The sequence below is a fragment of the Halichoerus grypus genome, chromosome 3, assembly GCF_964656455.1.
Source record: "Halichoerus grypus chromosome 3, mHalGry1.hap1.1, whole genome shotgun sequence".
Classification (NCBI taxonomy): domain Eukaryota; kingdom Metazoa; phylum Chordata; class Mammalia; order Carnivora; family Phocidae; genus Halichoerus; species Halichoerus grypus.
In genome coordinates, this window is record NC_135714.1 from 174,320,193 (window position 1) to 174,337,132 (window position 16,940).

At 44.1% G+C, this 16,940-nt stretch overlaps 3 long non-coding RNA genes across 3 annotated transcripts in view; 2 read left to right on the forward strand and 1 right to left on the reverse strand.

Moving 5' to 3' along the window:
- Positions 1-16,940, forward strand: part of LOC144381291 (uncharacterized) — a 49,736-nt gene that overhangs the window by 7,885 nt on the left and 24,911 nt on the right. The gene's annotated exons all lie outside the window — the stretch shown is intronic.
- On the reverse strand, positions 1,729-5,957 carry LOC118546909 (uncharacterized). Its single transcript, XR_004922826.2, has 2 exons — positions 4,348-5,957; positions 1,729-2,481 (listed from the first exon to the last, which is right to left on the reverse strand). It is a non-coding gene; the product is annotated as an uncharacterized LOC118546909 (long non-coding RNA).
- Positions 6,055-10,961, forward strand: LOC144381416 (uncharacterized). The gene is made up of 2 exons (XR_013446635.1): positions 6,055-6,301; positions 6,403-10,961. It is a non-coding gene; the product is annotated as an uncharacterized LOC144381416 (long non-coding RNA).

Below are 16,940 nucleotides of genomic sequence, written 5' to 3' on the forward strand. Positions count from 1 at the left end.
TTTTTTGGAGGGGGTGGGGCGGGGGGGATTGGATGCTGGCAAAGGAGAACGGTATTTTCCTTATTAAAAGTTGGAATTTGGGCGCCTGGGTGGCTCAGTCGTTAAGCGTCTGCCTTCGGCTCAGGTCATGATCCCAGGGTCCTGGGATCGAGCCCTGCATCGGGCTCCCTGCTCAGCAGGAAGCCTGCTTCTCCCTCTCCCACTTCCCCTGCTTGTGTTCCCTCTCTCGCTGTGTCTCTCTCTGTCAAATAAATAAAATCTAAAAAAAAAAAAAGTTGGAATTCATCCTTTATTTCTGCAGCAAGTCAAGAAAAGCCTCGAGGAAGAAAACTGGGGTAGGGACATTGCATAATGACAGGACTCGGAGGCCTGGACAATTGGGCTTGCTCGGGCTTGCTCGGGCTTGCCCTTGACCTGCTTCTTACTGGGCTTTCAGAAGACACGGTGCTGTATGCCAGTGGACAGGCAGTGTGGGGGCCAGGAGAGAGCTGAGCTCTGCTCCCCAGCCCCACCTCTCCCTGTGTGGTGTCTCTAGTCAACTCAGTGGGTGTCTGTCTGTGAGGCCCCAAGATCCCCGCCCTGGACATGATGTTTTGCAGTCCAGGCAGAGAATGCAAGCTGGACACCCTCAGAATGGCGAGAGAATAGTATGGGCTGTTGTACAGATGGCTCTTTTCCTGTGGGTTTAGGGAAGAGAAAGAAAATGTTCTCCCCTGTGTTTTAGGAGAAATCTCTTTCCTACGGCCAACACGGGAAACTGTGATCTCCTTCTTATAGCTGTTCCTCCCTACCAGTCTGGAGGGAGAATCACAGAAGCTGAGACCTTACCACAGTTGACTCTGACCCTACAGGAGAGGAGAAACCGAGAGCAAAAATTAAGAGCAAAGAAGGGAAATTAGGGAAAAGTTCATTCTAACTTGGACGAGAAAGAAGCTACTGTCCTCACCCTAAGAGTGAATTTTAAGAAAGTCTCTGGAGCTGGTGACATGACCCAGAGCATGGAAAGGAATTGAAATACTCCTGGCCCATCTTTTTAGAAAGGCTTTTTGTTTGTTTGTTTTTGTTTTTGTTTGGGGCCTGCGTGTGATGGGAAGCATGGATCAGAGGCAGCTTACTGTGCTGAAGGATCTTTGACTCTTTCCTTGGTTTTTGGACATGATCATGTTGACATGGGATCCACTGGATTAATTCAACCAGCTTGTCTCTTTTTAGACTGGCAGTGATACAGCCCAGGTCTGCAGGCCCTGCACCCAGGAGCTTGCTTATACCCAGTGGCAGGGCTGGGCTCCCCCTTGACCCTTCAGCTCAGACCTGGGCAGGATGCATAGTTAAAACATTGACCACTTCTTCCTTGGGGACACGGATGCAGACCTTCTTAGAACACACGCACCACCTCAACCACTGTGCAAGCAAAGCAGGATATTGGTTTCTTAAACCCGAATGTATTTTGCTAAATCAGAGTGTTAATACCCCTTCCTCCCCCACTCTGCATGAATTGGATTACTTAAAGCATCTTTTCAGAGATGTCAGCAGTTTAATAGAGGCAATAAGTCAGGGCTGCCCTTGTGTTTTATTTTTCTGCCAGTATTTAGTTAATTAAAGAATGCAAATTAAAACACCTTAATTTATATAATATCAATACCAACGCCTTAAAACATTTGGCATAACTGCTCTGGCACGTCCCTTACATAAACTCTTCAGAGCAGTGCTAATAAAAATGAAAAAAGATTGTAAATCAAATTTAATTTATTCATCTTCTGTTTGGTACAAAAGCATACGCCAAACTCAAGTTATTTATGAGCACGTCATAATAATAGGCATTTTTGTTGGTTGCAAATGACAAAAAAGGTTTTTCCTAGGGATGTGTGTTTTAATTGTCTCTAGGTGCAGCTGTTTTCTGGGCTCTGATCTCTAAGATTTATAATTTTACACACCTATTTCAGAAAAAAAATAGATTTAGATATTGAAAAGCATAAGGAGCCTAAAAACATAGCAACATCCGCTCACAAAGGCACTTGCAACCACCCATATGCAGATAGACGTATACACCATCCGCCCTATGGAGTGTGGATCTTCAGGTGAGATAAAAGGTTGGTGATTTATATCCGGATTTCTTAAATATTCCATTAAGAGGATTATTTCACAGGAGGCTCAGATACAGACAGCGTTGGAAGGGATTTGGTGCGCAGTTGCTTCCTTGGACGCCTTGGAGATGAACTACGCTTACGTGAATGAATCGCTGAACAACCATTTTCGTCTTTCCCCGCCTTTGTTGATATGTTCCTTCTTTGTCTCGTGGATCTGAGCATAGAATACATTTTATTCAGTCTTGGAGGAAGAAGAGTAGGCTCCATTCAGGGGTACTGAGGGATGGCATGTTCTCCCTGCTGCCCCCAGCGAAGCTCCCCATGCAATCGTCCTTCTCAAACTCCCTTGCTCACCCAGCTTTCGGCTCTGCTCTGCTCAAACAGGTCTCAGGGCCTGTGGGAGAATTGAGAGAAGTTTTGGAAAAGCCCTCTCCACCCAGATCCCATCCTGAAAAACCCAAGCAAATTCACAAATATGACCCTCTAGCTGGCCCATGGCCTCTCTACTTGGGAAGCAAAACCCCAGTACGATGCTATGCTCTATTCTAACCATTATCTTCCATTATCTTTTAACGTATTATGAGCTGGGCAGAAGAGGTAGAATCCTGGGGTTCCTCGTGTAGGGAAATGGAGGGCAGAAATGGCAAGTGGCATCTTTCTGTGACCTTGACAGCTGTGGATCCTGGGCTGCCACGAGGGCTGTGGGGAGACTGCAAAACTCCAAACAAAATATATCTTGGTGGTTCCCTTTCTGATGTTGAAAGCAGCGATACACCTTTTACATTGCTTTGGTTAGGAGCTCATTGGATGCTCTCCCTTGCCTCAGACTCATTGCAATAGTGAGCTAGAAAGTTACACTCTTTCAAGTAGATGCTTCTTTTTTTGGGGAGGGGGTACCAAGGAGAGCCAGAGAAGGTACTAGAAAAGTTCACTGCCTCCAGCCCCCGTAACTTCCCAAGCTCCTCTGCCTTTCCACTCGGTAGTGTCTCATTGGGTTATGGGAAAAAACAGAGTCTGGTGTGACAGATACGCCACATCAAGGGGCCCGCTGAGCTCTGCACTGCATCAGGACACCGAGCATCAGAGTCTCTCTGGGGAAGCACTGGAGGGAGCATTTTGGGCAGTCCCTCAGGTGTCCACATATACATCCCCACGTGCGATCGTGGCCATATTCTCTCTCACTGTTTCTTGCTACATGTCATCTTCAAAAGCTAATTTTGACCTTTATATTTATTTATACCCCTCCTACCTCCATAAAAGATAGGAGGTCGCTTACAATTTAAATCGCAGATACAGTAGAACCTGAAGCCATTAACAGAAAAGTAACAAGATCAGAGCCAAGTACGAAGGAGGAGGGGGAGGAAGAAGCAGAGTTACTATACCAGAGGGGTAAGAAATTTAGATTAAGGAAAGCTAATGCAATTGAGAACAAAACCCAGCTCCCAACTCCCTGGTAGCCTGGTGGGCGACTGCCAGCTATTGTAATAACCGTGGATTACTGCACCTCAAAGGCAGGTTTTAAATGCCTGCGGAGGGTTCACTGGCCCTGTGAGCTTGGTCAAGCTCTTTCAGTTCTCTGAATCTCTGTTTCCTCATCTGTAAAGTGAGGATTAACTCACTCATCATGGGGCTTTTGGGAGAATGCATTTCAACAATGGCAGTAGCTACTCTTCTAAGTGTTTTTATTTTAATTTAATTTTCTTTATTTGAGAGAGAGAGAGAACATAAGCAAGGAGGAGAGGGAGAGGGAGAAGCAGACTCCCCACTGAGCAGGGAGCCTGATGCGGGGCTTGATGCCAGGACCCGGGGACCATGACCTGAGCCGAAGGCAGACGCTTACGTGACTGAGCCACCCAGGCGCCCCTCTAAGGGTTTCATGTAGACATTTAAAACATTTTTAAACATCTCTGACATTGATATAAAGCATCATGTCACAGCCTTTTCTTCTTTCCTTGCTGGATCTAAAATCCCGGTGCATTGTGGATTAGATATGTTATTAACCCGTTCAGCCCTCACAATAACTTTACAAGGTAGGTGCTCTTTTTGTCCCATTTTACAGATGAGCACATGGAGGCATAGAAAATTTAAATGACTTCTCCGAAGGCTGTGTGGCTGACAAGCAGTGGAGCTGGGAATGTGATCCCAGGCTATCTGATGTCACCCCGACTCTATACTGCTTTTTGACAACCATTTCAGCAACACACGTTTCAAAGAAATTTCAGTGTTGGGCACTGGGGATATAAGATGAAAAGATGCGTACTTGTCCTAGAGGCCTGGACTCCAGTGAGGACACCGACTGTAAACAGACCACATCTTGCAGTATTCATCAGAGTGCATCGGTGGAAATCCGTTCCCAGGCACAGAGGCAGAGAAGGGAGAGATGATTAGTTCCTCTGAAGCCTCTGTCCTAGGGCTCAGCTCTGCAGTCCCAACTACCCCTCTGGCAGGTCAGGAGAAACACGTGCTTTCTTGGCTTCGAGATGATAGGCAGTGGACAACTTCAGTGAATGGGTTTGAATAGTGGAGAACACAATGCACAGGGGCCTCTCCTATGGCCATTTCATATATGGACACTGGAGGAGAGCTGGGGGCAGCAGATCTTAAGGGAGCATCATGCTCTCAGGAAGGCTTGGAAGTGGCTTTTGGGGCGGAGACTAAGGGAGATGTTTGGCCTCCCAAAGCTAGGCTGGAGGCTCTGTCCTTGGACACCCAGACCAGGAGGGTAAAGGGCCAGGGGAGGGCCTGAAAAGAGAAAACAAGGGAGGGAAACAAGAATTAACCACAAAAGCAGCTTCAAAAGGAATGGGACAAGAGTCTCTGGGATACAGCGAGGTGCCGTGAACAAAGGAGCTGACTTGGAGGGAGGATACCTGAATTTGGGCCGTAATTTTGCCTCTCCGGAGCACATTATCCTTTGAGTCTCAATTTTATCATCTGTCTACATGGGCATAAGGACAACACACTTATTACCTCACACAGTTAAAAGATCAATTAAAATAATATATGCGAAAGTGTGTTCCAAACTAAATAATACTATGCAAATGTGAGTTATTATTGTTGTCTTTCTAGCCTTTCCTTCCTGGCTGTATGAGCTGGGACATGTCATTCCACGGGAAAAAGAGAAATACACAGGGGAGGGGCCTTGCCCAGTCTTGGGCAGTCACTAAAGTGGCTTGACTTAGAACTTGATGCTCCTCCTCCAAGGGGGTCTCAATAACCCCCCCCCCCAGTGAGGAAGCTTGGAGGCCCCACCCTTAGAGTTCAGGGACTCGGCCCCCTGGGTGGGGGTGGGGTCCTAGCCCCCACTACTCCCGGCGCCCTCTCCCTGGACCCCAGCCCAGCAGCTGCAGGTGAGCAGACATCACCGGAGGGCTATGGGCATGTCTTCTTCCCCGCCCAAGTAAGGTTCAGCAGCCAGGAAATCAGAACTTAACAACACAAAGCAAACAAACAAAACCAAAACAAATCCATTCTGACAGAACTTCCCTGATAAAGGACGTTTCCTAGTATTTCACGCAGAATAAAGCCGATATTATGAAAGCCTCTTCTGGACCAAAGGAGAATGGGCTGGAAGTCCCGCTGGACCTTAGTCACGGAGGTCTGTGGCCCCTGCCCCTTCCCTGGAGGCCTGGCCTCCCAGGCCGAGGGTGCCCGATCTGAAGGCCCGACAGGGGCAGGGTGGCTGTCCGGGGGACAGGAGGGGGCCGGTGTTCACAGGCCCCTCCAGGGACCGCAGGCGCCGACTCCACTTTTTCGGGCCTTTCCTGAGACGGAGAAGGAAGGAGGAAGTGGGAGGAGAGAGAGGAGGGGTGGGAGGGGGCGGGAAGGGTCGAGCGGAGCGCGGGTTTGGGAAGAGGGAGGAAGTGAGGCGGGCCAGGAGGAGGTGGGAGCCGGCCGGGCCGGCGACGGGCGGGGAGAGCGGGGCGGCCACCCGCCGCCCCCGGCCCTCGCCCGCCCGCGAGCCGCGCGGCCTGCCGAGCGGGGCCTGCCCCCCTTGGCAGCAGACAAAAGGCCATTTCTGAGTTACACCGAAAATGTGTTACTTCGCCAGAGGGCCGGGCCGGGGCCGCCGGGCCCAATCGTGGGCCGAGCCGAGCGTCGGCGGAGGGGGGCTGTCAGTCACCGGGAACCCTCGGTGAAAGGGGCCCCTTGTCAACTTCCCCTGCCTTTGAAGTGACTGGGATGGAGGTGCTCAATTAAAAGCCCATCAGTCTGTAAGTAAATCAACGCCTATCAGGCTTGTCACATCAAACAAACGATTATTACCCCAGCCCGCCCACCCCATTAATCTGGCTGTTCCTTCTTGACGGCTCAGGGTCAGGGCCCCGTAAATCCTGTACTGGATTGCCGCCACCTGGATCGGGATGAAAGCGCCGGCGCGGCCGTGCGGCGCGCTCAGGCGTTTCCCGCGGCCCCGGGAGCGCGCGCGAGGCTGGGCGGCCGGGGCACGAGGTCTGTGACGCACAGAGGTAGACCTCCCGAGTGACCGACGGAGCCACGGTGCCCAGAGTTGGGGAGCGAGAGCCTGAGACGACAGACCAAGATGGAAGGCACTGGAAGAAGAGGCCCGAAGTTGGTTGAGACAGGTGCCCTAAAAACTCACCAGAATGTTACGAACGAATAGACGCCTCGAGAACACCAGGAGGTGTTCTGGATGGCATTTCTCGGACACTGGGTTCTGAGTCTCAGAGAGTGAGCTGTTTCCCCAGCTCTCCTCCCATGCCCCCTGGCAGCCCCCAAATGTCACTTAGCCAAGGGAATGGTGGTAGGGAGGGCGCAGAAGCTCAGGGCATTGCTAAGCGATGCCCTGGATCAGACCTCAAAATACAGGTTGGTCAGAGCTTGGTCTTCTGCAATAAAAGGGTATGAACGAACAAACTGGACCAGGGTGTCAGGTTCTGATCACTCTCCTGAGCGAGTGGCTAAGAAACACTTTGTTCCAGCGCTTTTCTTCTAGGCTCTGTGGGTTGTTTTGTGGATTCTTTCTGCTCTGAGATCAAACTCTGGCTTTCCCCTCACTGCAGACCAGAAAGAAAGGCGGGGTAGGGAGAAGAGGAGACGACACAGCTGTATTTTGGGCTGGAAGGAGGAGCTGGGTAGGAGGTGAAGGGCAGGGGAGGAGTCAGGAAGAAGGTCGAGCTTCCAGCCCAGGAGAACAAGGCCTGCTTTTTAAGGAAGGAAAGAACAGTCTTTCCTCAAATGGCTGTTCCAGAGCCGCCCCAAGGCAGAGCTCACTCTGAGTGGTGATGTTTCACATTTAAAAGGGCCATCACAGGCTTTCCCAATTGATAGAATAATACACCAAAGAAATCAAGAGATGGAAGTGGAGCAGGAAAGACTGAAGAAGAGAACTTCTTCCTCTGACCCTATCATGGACCTTGACGCCCAGTCTAGATGACTTCTCACTAGACAAAATTCTGAAGAATGAAACAGGACCTCAGCAGACGCCATACGAAAAAATCAACTAGATGGATCAAAGACTTGAATGTAAGACATGAAACCTTAAAACTCCTAGAAGAAAACATAGGGAGTAAGCTCCATGACCTAGATTTTATTTGGATTTGACACCAAAAGCAAAGGCAATAAAAACTAAAATAAGCAAATGGGACTACATCGAACTAAAAAGCTTCTGCACAGCAAAGGGAAACCACCAGTGAAATGAAAGGGCACCCTACTGAATGGGAGAAAATATTTGCAAATTGTATATCTGATAAGAGGTTAATATCCAAAAGAGTTCAGACAGCTCTATCACACACACAAAAAAAACCCCAAAATCAAACAAACCCACACAACAAACCAAACCAAACCAACAACAACAATAAAAAAACCCAAACTATCCAATTAAAAAATTGGCAGAGGAACTGAATAGGTATTTTTCCAAAGAAGACAAACAAATGGCCAACGGGTACATGAAAAGATGCTCAACATCACTAATCATCAGGGAAATGCAAATCAAAACCACAATGAGAGATATGACCACACTCTTGTTAGAATGGCCATCATCAAAAAGACAAGACATAACAAGCATTGGCGGGGGGCGGATGTAGAGAAAAGGGAAGCCTTGTGCACTGTTGGTGGAATTGGTGCAGCAAGTGTGGAAAACACTATGGGGGTGCCTCAAAAATTAAAAATAGAACTGCCAGATGATCCAGCAGTGCCACTTTTGGGTATGTATCCAACAGAAATAAAAACAGGATCTCCAAGAAATGTCTTCACTCTCCTGTTTATTGCAGCATTATTCACAGTAGCCAAGATGTGGAAACAACTTAAGTGACCATCAGTGGATGAATGGGTAAAAACGTGTTGTATATATATATGTACAATGGAATATGATTTAGCCATGAGAAAGAAGGAAAGCTTGCCATTTGGAACAACATGGATGGACCTTGAGAGCATTATGCTAAGTAAAAAAAATGACAGAGAAGACAAATGATGTATGCTCTCATGTATATCTGGAACCTAAAAAAAGCTGAATTCATAAAAACAGAGACTAGAATGGTGGTTACAGGGGCTGGCAGAGTCGGGGAATTGGGGAGATATTGGTCAAAGAGTATAAACTTCTGGATATAAGATGAATAAGTTCTAAGGATCTAATTTATAGCATATTAAAATGCTGTTAGTTAACTATTGTTAATACAATTAGTTAAAATACTGTATTGTGGATTTGAAGTTTGCAAAGAGAGTGGGTCTTAAATGTTCTCACCACAAAAGAAATGGTAATGAAGTGACAAGATGGAGCTGTTCGCTCACAGTATGGTGGTATATATTGCATTTTGTAATAGATAAGTCTATCACCTTAAACTGAAACAATGTAGTATGTTAATTATATCTCAACCAAGCTGGAAAACAAAAAATTCTCAAAGACATTCAAGACATGTACATTCATCCTCATCCTCTCCAGGACTGCATGATAAGAACTGCTTGCTGCAATTCCTGCGGACAGGCCACCACCACCACTGCCACGTGATTGGGCCAGTGTGTGCAGTTTTCTCTCAAGCCAGGTACCCATTGCTCCATTGTAAACTCATTCATTCCATCATCAAGACGCAGCAGAGTGCAGCAGCATATTCCTTATTCCTCTGAGTTGATAGACGTGTCGACCACCCATCCAGAGTGTCAGTGAGACCTTTCACAGGGATGAGGAATGGTTTACAGCTACTTTACAATGTGGGAGAATTATCTATTCTTCATATTTTCATTCATTCAACCAACATTTACAGGTATTTAGTATTTACAACTTAGAAGTTCTTCTCGAAGCCCTGGGAATGTAGCAGTGAATATGATGGGTAAGGTCAAGAGATATGTGGAAGCTTTTACAAAGTACTGGGGTGTTTGACCTAATTTTTATTTATTTGTCATGCATACACTCCCGACAAGGATATTTGCTAAGCACCTACTACGTCTAAGTAATGTGTACCACAAGGAGGCAAGGAAGAATCAAAAACGAATCCTATCCTCCTGGAGGAGAGGGAAGACACACATCATGAATAAATCGGATGCATTGTTTGAAGTGGTAGGGGCCATAAGCCGGGAAAGGACAGGAGAGAGTTCAGAGAGAAAAGGTAATTTATCCGGGTTACTTCTTTCTTAGCGAAGGTCTGAAATTAAGAAACACGGTAACTGTTCAATCATGGCAACTTCTAAATCTATTCTGTAATGTAGTACCGTGTGGGCTTAATGTTTATTGTTATTGTTATTGGCGGTAATGACACTGTAATTCATTGTCGTTGTAATTATGGACACATCACAACACCCCTCTCTCTGAGGCAGGTGTTATAAAACTCTGGAACTCGATTTCAGGCCTTGTCAGGAGTCAGGTATGGTTGAGAACTTTCAGAAATCGGGGACATGCTTCTTCCAAGAGGCAGAGCGGTGCAGAGGTGAAACGAATAGGCTCTGAAACCAGACGGCAATTCAAACCAGCCTTCAAATGCTGGCTCTCTGGCTTGCCCGCTGTGAGGCCATGGGCAAATCACTTGAACTCCCTGTGTGTGTTTCCCCATCTGTTAAATTGGGGTGATAACAGTACTGGCTTCATCGGGTTATGTGACAATTAGATGCATGTAAAACATTCACAACAGTGCCCAATAGACAGTACATGCTCAAGAATGCCTGCCATTCTTACTGCTCTAGCTCATACAGAGGGAGCTCTTGAAGGTACAACCAACACCATGCTAGGAAGACACTCACTATATTAATGCATTGTCTTCCTGTATTTGAATATCACTGAAAGTCATTTATATTAATTTTACTTTAAAAATTCTTCCTGAGTTCAGCACATGGGTTTAAACTCTTTGAATAATTTGTTTTTACTAAAAGAATTTTTATTACATTTAATGTAATATTTGATATATACAAAAGAGTATTTGTATGCATCATGAATGTAAACTTAAAGTGTCTGTATACTTCTTTCCTATCCCATTCCATGGCCTCTCCTTCAGAAGTGGCCACTCTCCTGAATTTTGTGTCTATTATCCCTTTGCTTTTTAAAAACTAAAAAAAATTAAAGTCTAACATAAATAAGAGTAAAATGCACAAATCTTCAGTGCATAGCTTGACTGATTTTTACAAAGTATACACTTATATAATCATACCTAGATCAAGATATGGCATATGATTAGTATTCTAGAAGCTTCCCTCATATCCCTTCCCAGTCAATTTTTTCCCCAGTCTCACTGCAAAGTAACCACTGTTTTGACTTACATCACCATAGACAAGTTTTTGGATTATTAAGTATGTATTCTCATGTCTGCCTTCTTTCAGTTAGCATTATCTTTGCAAGATTCATCCATGTTGTTATATGTGTTAGTAGTTCATTTCTTTTCCATGGTTGAGTGGTATTCCATTGTATGAATAAATCATACAATTTACTCATTCATTCTACTGTGTGTGTGTGTTTTGGCTGGGTACAGTATACTTTATTGATGGTACATGACAAGATAGGGCTCCCCAAACCCTTCCCCTACTTCAGGAGGTCTGGGATGGAAACTGTGTAGAGGTCGGGAGATTCTAAGTGTGTTGGGGGATGAGTTGGGGCAAGGACTCCCCAGCAGCTGAGGGTCTCTCTCTTCCTCTTGCTCTCGCTGGGGCTGGTGGTCCAGGGGGCTCTTACTCCTTGGAGGCCACATAGACCATAAGGTCTGCCACTGAGTTGCTGTAGCCAAATTCATTGTCATACCAGGAAATGAGCTTGACAAAGTGGTCACTGAGAGCAATGCCAGCCCCAGCATCGAAGGTGGAAGAGTGGATGTCATTGTTACAGTTGCAGGAGACAACCTGGTCCTCAGTGTGGCCCAGGATGCCTGCTTCCCTACCTTCTTGATGTCATCATATTTGGCAACTCTCTCCAGGGAGCAGGTCAGATCCATAACTGACACTTTGGGGGCAGGGACACAGAAGGTCATGCTGGTGAGCTTCCCATTCAGCTTGGGGTGAACTTGTCTACAGCCTTGGTGGTACCAGTAGAAGCAGGGATGATGTTCTGGGCAGCCCCTTGGCTATTATGCCACAGCTTCCCAGAGGGACTACTTCTTCTGGGTGGCAGTGATGGCATGGACTGTGGTCATGAGTCCCTCCACGATGCCAAAGTTGTCATGGATGACCTTGGCCAGAGGGCCAAGCAGTTGGTGGTGTAGGAGGCATTGCTGACAATCTTGAGGGAGTTGTCATACTTCTCATGGTTCATGCCCATCACAAACATGAGGGCATCAGCAGAAGGGCAGAGATGATGAACTCTTGATCCCACTTTCAAGTGAGCCCCAGTCTTCTCCATGGTGGTGAAGACCCCAGTGGACTCCACAACATACTCAGCACCAGCATCACCCCATTTGGTGTTGGTGGGGTCTTGCTCCTGGAAGATGGAGATGGACTTTCCATGGATGACAAATTTCCTGTTTTCAGTCTTGACTGTGCTACTGAATTTGCCATGGGTGGAATCATACCAACACAGGTAAATCATGTAGTTGAGGTCAATGAAGGGGTCATTAATGGTGACAATATCCTCCTTGCCAGAATTAAAAGCACTAGTGACCAGGCACCTAATATGGCTAAATCTGTTTACTTGGACCTTCACCATTGTGTCTTGGGGAATGTGGCTGGCATTGCACCAGAAGTGGCTGTCTGCCAAATGTGGAGGAGCAGAGAGCCCATTCATTCTACTGTTAGTGGACATTGTGTTGGGTATAATAGGAGTGTAGTTGTTGTGTCTTAGGGTATGTACATGTTATAATAAATACTTCCAAAGAATTTTCCAAAGTGGTTGTGCCAGTTCACATATCCACCAGCAGTATGTGAGAATTCTAGTTCCTCCATATCCTTGACAACACTTGGTATTGTTAGTTAAAATTTTTTTAGGCATTCTGGTGGGTATAGTGGGTTGTTTCTCATTATATCTATTTTAGTTGCCTCCAATAATTTTTGATGTTATTTTTATTGCCACTCAGTTAAGGGTATTTTCTAATCTCCATATGTATTGCAAATATCTACTCCCATCCTGTGATTTGCCTTTTCTCTTTATTAATGGTATTTTGTTGTTGTTGGCTAGAAGCTTGATATTTTAATGTAGGTTTTTTTTTTTTTTTTTTACATTGACTTATGGGTTAATTAGAAAAGTATATTCCTTAATTTCTAAACATCTAGGGATTTTCTAGTTATCTATTTTGGATTTCTTGCACAATTTCACTGTTATCAGAGAATATACTCTGAATAATGTCAGTCCTTCAAAATATGCTCAAAGACCTATGTTAAAATCTCCAACTATACTTGTAGATCTATATTTTTCTCCCTTAGTTCTGTCAGTTTTTGCTTTATATATTTTGAAGCTATGTTATTATGTGTGCACACATTTAATATTGCTATATCTTTCTGTTGAACCAACCACTTTATCATTAGGAAATGTAATGTAATAAAACTGCTTGCCTTAAAGTTTACTTTGTCTGATACTTGTCTAGATACACCATTTTTCTTTTGAATAATCTCTGCTTGGTGTATCTTTTCCCATCCATCCTTTTAGTTTCAATGGTTTTCCACTTATCTGTTGCTGTATAACAAAGCACCCCAAAACAGTGGCATTAACCAACAACTCAGAGGTTTTATGGGTCAGGAATTTGGACAGAGCTTAGCAGAGATGCCTTCTCTCTGTTTTACAATGTCTGGAATTGTGATTGGAAAGACTTAAATGGTTGGGGGCTAGAATCATCTGGACATTTTTTTTCACACACACATCTTGTACTTGGACCAGGCTAACTCGAGACTGAGCTCAGCTAGCACTGTTGGTAGAGTGCCTGCCCATGTCCTTTCTATGTAGCTTGGACTTTCTTATAGCATGTAAGGATCAGGGTGGTCAGACTCTTACAAAGAGGCTCAGAGCTCCAAGAGTGAGTGCTTCATCAAACAAGGCATAAGTTGCAGAGCCTTTATGACCTAGCCTTGCAAACCAGAGTGTTACTTCTGCCATACACTATTGGCTGAAGGAGTCATAAACCTGTCCAAATTGGGGAGGGGAATTAAACCCCCACCTTTAATGAGGAGAATCAAAGGATTTGTGGCTATGTTTTAAACCTGCCACATAGCTTTTCTTAACTGTATCCTTATGTTTAAGATGTATTGCTGCACAGGAATACCTCATTTCATTACTCTTTGCTTTATTGCACCTTGCAGATACTGCATTTTTTACAGATTGAAGGTTTGTGGCAACCCTGTGATGAGCAAGCCTATTAGTGACATTTTTTTCCAACAGCATTTGTTCACTTTGTGTTTTATGTCACATTTTGGTAATTCTCACAATCTTTTAAACTTTATCATTATCATTATATTTGTTACAGTGATCTGTGACCCCTGAAAGCTCAGATTTTAGCTTAGCATTTTTTGCAATAAAGTATTTTTTAAATTAAAGTATGTACATTTTTTAGACAATGCTATTACATATTTTGTATATGTTTGTATAAGTTCTTTATTCTGTGGCTTGATGTCTTTCATCATTTTTTGAAAATTCTCAGCCTGTATTTCTTTGAAAATTGCTTCTATCTCATTATCTCTCTCCTCTCCAGCTGGGACTCCAATGATAAATATGCTGGATGTATTTACCATGTCCCTAAACCTCTTATGCTCTCCCCCTCACCCCTCATTTTTCATTGTTTTTCCTCTATGCTTTGTTATCTTCTCTTTGGCTATATCTAATCTGCTTTTGAACCCATCTGTTAATTATTAATTTCAATAATTTTATTGTTTTAGTTCTAGGATTTCCATTTGACTCGTCCCTTAACAGATTCCAGTTCTTTGGAATTCTCTATCTTTTCCTTTATTTTCTTGAACATATTAATCATAGTTTCTTTAAAGTCACTATCTGATAACTCTAATTAATATGCATCACTGTTTTTTCCTATTATTTGTTTTTTCCCCTCTGGATTTTGAGTCAGTTGATCCTATTTCTTGGCATGCTTGGTAATTATGTTTCTAAGATTCATCCATGTTGTTGCAAGTAGCTGTAATTCATATATTTTTACTAATTTATAATACTGTAGTGTGAATTGACCATAGTTTATTTCTCCCATTGTCTTGTTGATGGTCAGGTGCTTAGTAGAGTAATTAAAAAAAAAATCACTCATTCTAAGCTTCTTGAAACCATTTAAAATAATTAATTCTGTAGTTACTTTCAACCTAGAGAGCAAGCCAGTACAATGTGTTTGGACCACACTGGCAATGGACTATTTCAATGATGTAAGTACTAGAAGTGCTGTGAGTATGATTTTTCTATTATGGCCTTACTCTGTATCCCCAAAGAAGTCCATTAACATTTCAGAGCTGTTTGCTTGCAGTTGCTTTGGCCATGTGGGTGGGTAGTTGCCTTCACAATGGGGATACAAAAATCAGGAGCTGGACTGGATCAGTTCATTCTCTGTGGAGTGAAATGGAGGGAGCATGATAAGACCAGATTCATTTAGTCCTTCTCTTGAAGGAGCCATGAATGGAATTGGAATAAAAACTCAGGAAGCTTGTGCCTGTTCATGCTTCCAGTCTCATGGGAAACCCGTTCCAGCTCCAAAATGCATGTTCGTCATCTGAAATCCTTGAGATAATTATTCAGAGTGTCTGGATGCCCCTGAGGGTTTGTTGGAGCATGGGCATGTATAGCGGAAGCAGTGTGAGGAAGTGGAAAGAATGCAAACTGCATTCACACTGACTTAGGTTTGAATCTTGACTTTGACACCTACTAGATTTTTACCAAAAGATCTATTTAACCTCTTCATCTTCAATTTTCTCATCTGTAAGGTAAACCTGCTAGTACCTTCCTAGCTGGATTCTAGTGAGGATTACATGCCAAATTGTATGAAAAAATGCCTAGTATAATGCCTGGCAATATCAGATGTTCAATAAAAGATAGCTTTGTGTCATTGGCATCACTGTCATCATCATTATTATCAATCACGACCACCATAATGAGGAAAGCTTTGGAAATGAGCATGGCTCTGGGCCTCACAGGAAGTCCTAAAATCTTTGCTATTATGCTCTTCAGTGTGGCCAGTTTGTGCCCCTATATAAGTTCCTAAGTTATTGCTGTTTTCTAGGCGTTGGCCATTACATAGGACCTTTTCCTCGAAGAGGGAAGGAGAAAGGTTCTACTAATTAGGGATGGGGTAGTCAGATTTAGGGCAAGGCCTACTATAATGATTAGTCAAATGTCTATGGACTGACAATCAATTTGAAGAGGAAGACAGGTAACATAGCAATCTGCACCAGGGAAATCCACACATTGCAAAAGATTTTCATCAGTGCTACAGGGTTTAAAGCTATCACTGAATTCAGCTGACTTTTAAATATACTGACAGATGATGTACACATAGGCTAAGAAGAGAACAAGTTTAGCATCCAATCAGGTCCTAGGTGCTGTGGGGGATATAGAAAAGTGTCTATCTATCTATCTATCTATCTATCTATCTATCTATCTATCTATCTATCTATCATCTATCTATCATCATTTATGTATCTATCATATGTATCATCTATCCTGCTGCAAAGGAGCTTTGAGTTTGGTGAGTTCCTTTATATGGTTTACATATGTGGAGGTAGCTATAAAACACAGAATAAAGTGGTGAGGTCATAAGGTCATAAGAGATGTGCCAGTTAATTTCAGGGGAGTTCAGAAGAGGAAGAGAACACTACCTGTAGGTAGATGGTATAAATCCTCTTGGTATTCCTGCTGCTCCAATCTCAAACTTCTCTATGTCATTGCCACCCTAGTAATTCTAAAACACTACTTTCAGCCTGTTCAGCTTTTTCTCAAAACCTTTAAATGATTTTCTATTTCCCACTGAACCAATTTCAAAGTTCCTTTCAGATTGTTCTATTATCTCTAGCTCTGCAGATATAATTTCTTCCCTCTTTTTGGGGATGGGTTTGGCAGTGTGGGGTTTGTAAATTGCTTGCCCTGTTTTTGGCCTTCCTCATATATTTTGTGATTTTGGCCTGAGTGCATCTTCCCTTGGGGATGTTGTAGGTGAGAATTTTTTTCCTGTTGATGTCTTGGGTTGTGGGATAATCCTGTGCTTGCCTCTGCCTGGGGCCCATGAGTTTCTGTACTGAGCTATAAATGAATTAGGGTTTTTACCTCAAGAGGCAAAGGACTTCCACACATGGCCTTGGAACTATATCCTGAGCTGATAAACATTCTAATTTCTGTTTATGGCTAGCCTAAGCTTTACTGGTTCCTGGTTTCATGTAGAGAGCCCAGCTCATGCTAGTGAGGTCATGGGGCCTTTGACCTTGACTTAGCATTAAAGCCCCAGCCCCCATGGCTTGTGCTTTATTGAAGCGTTGGAAGTTTTATGTGGATCATTTTCTAAATCTGTATCTTTA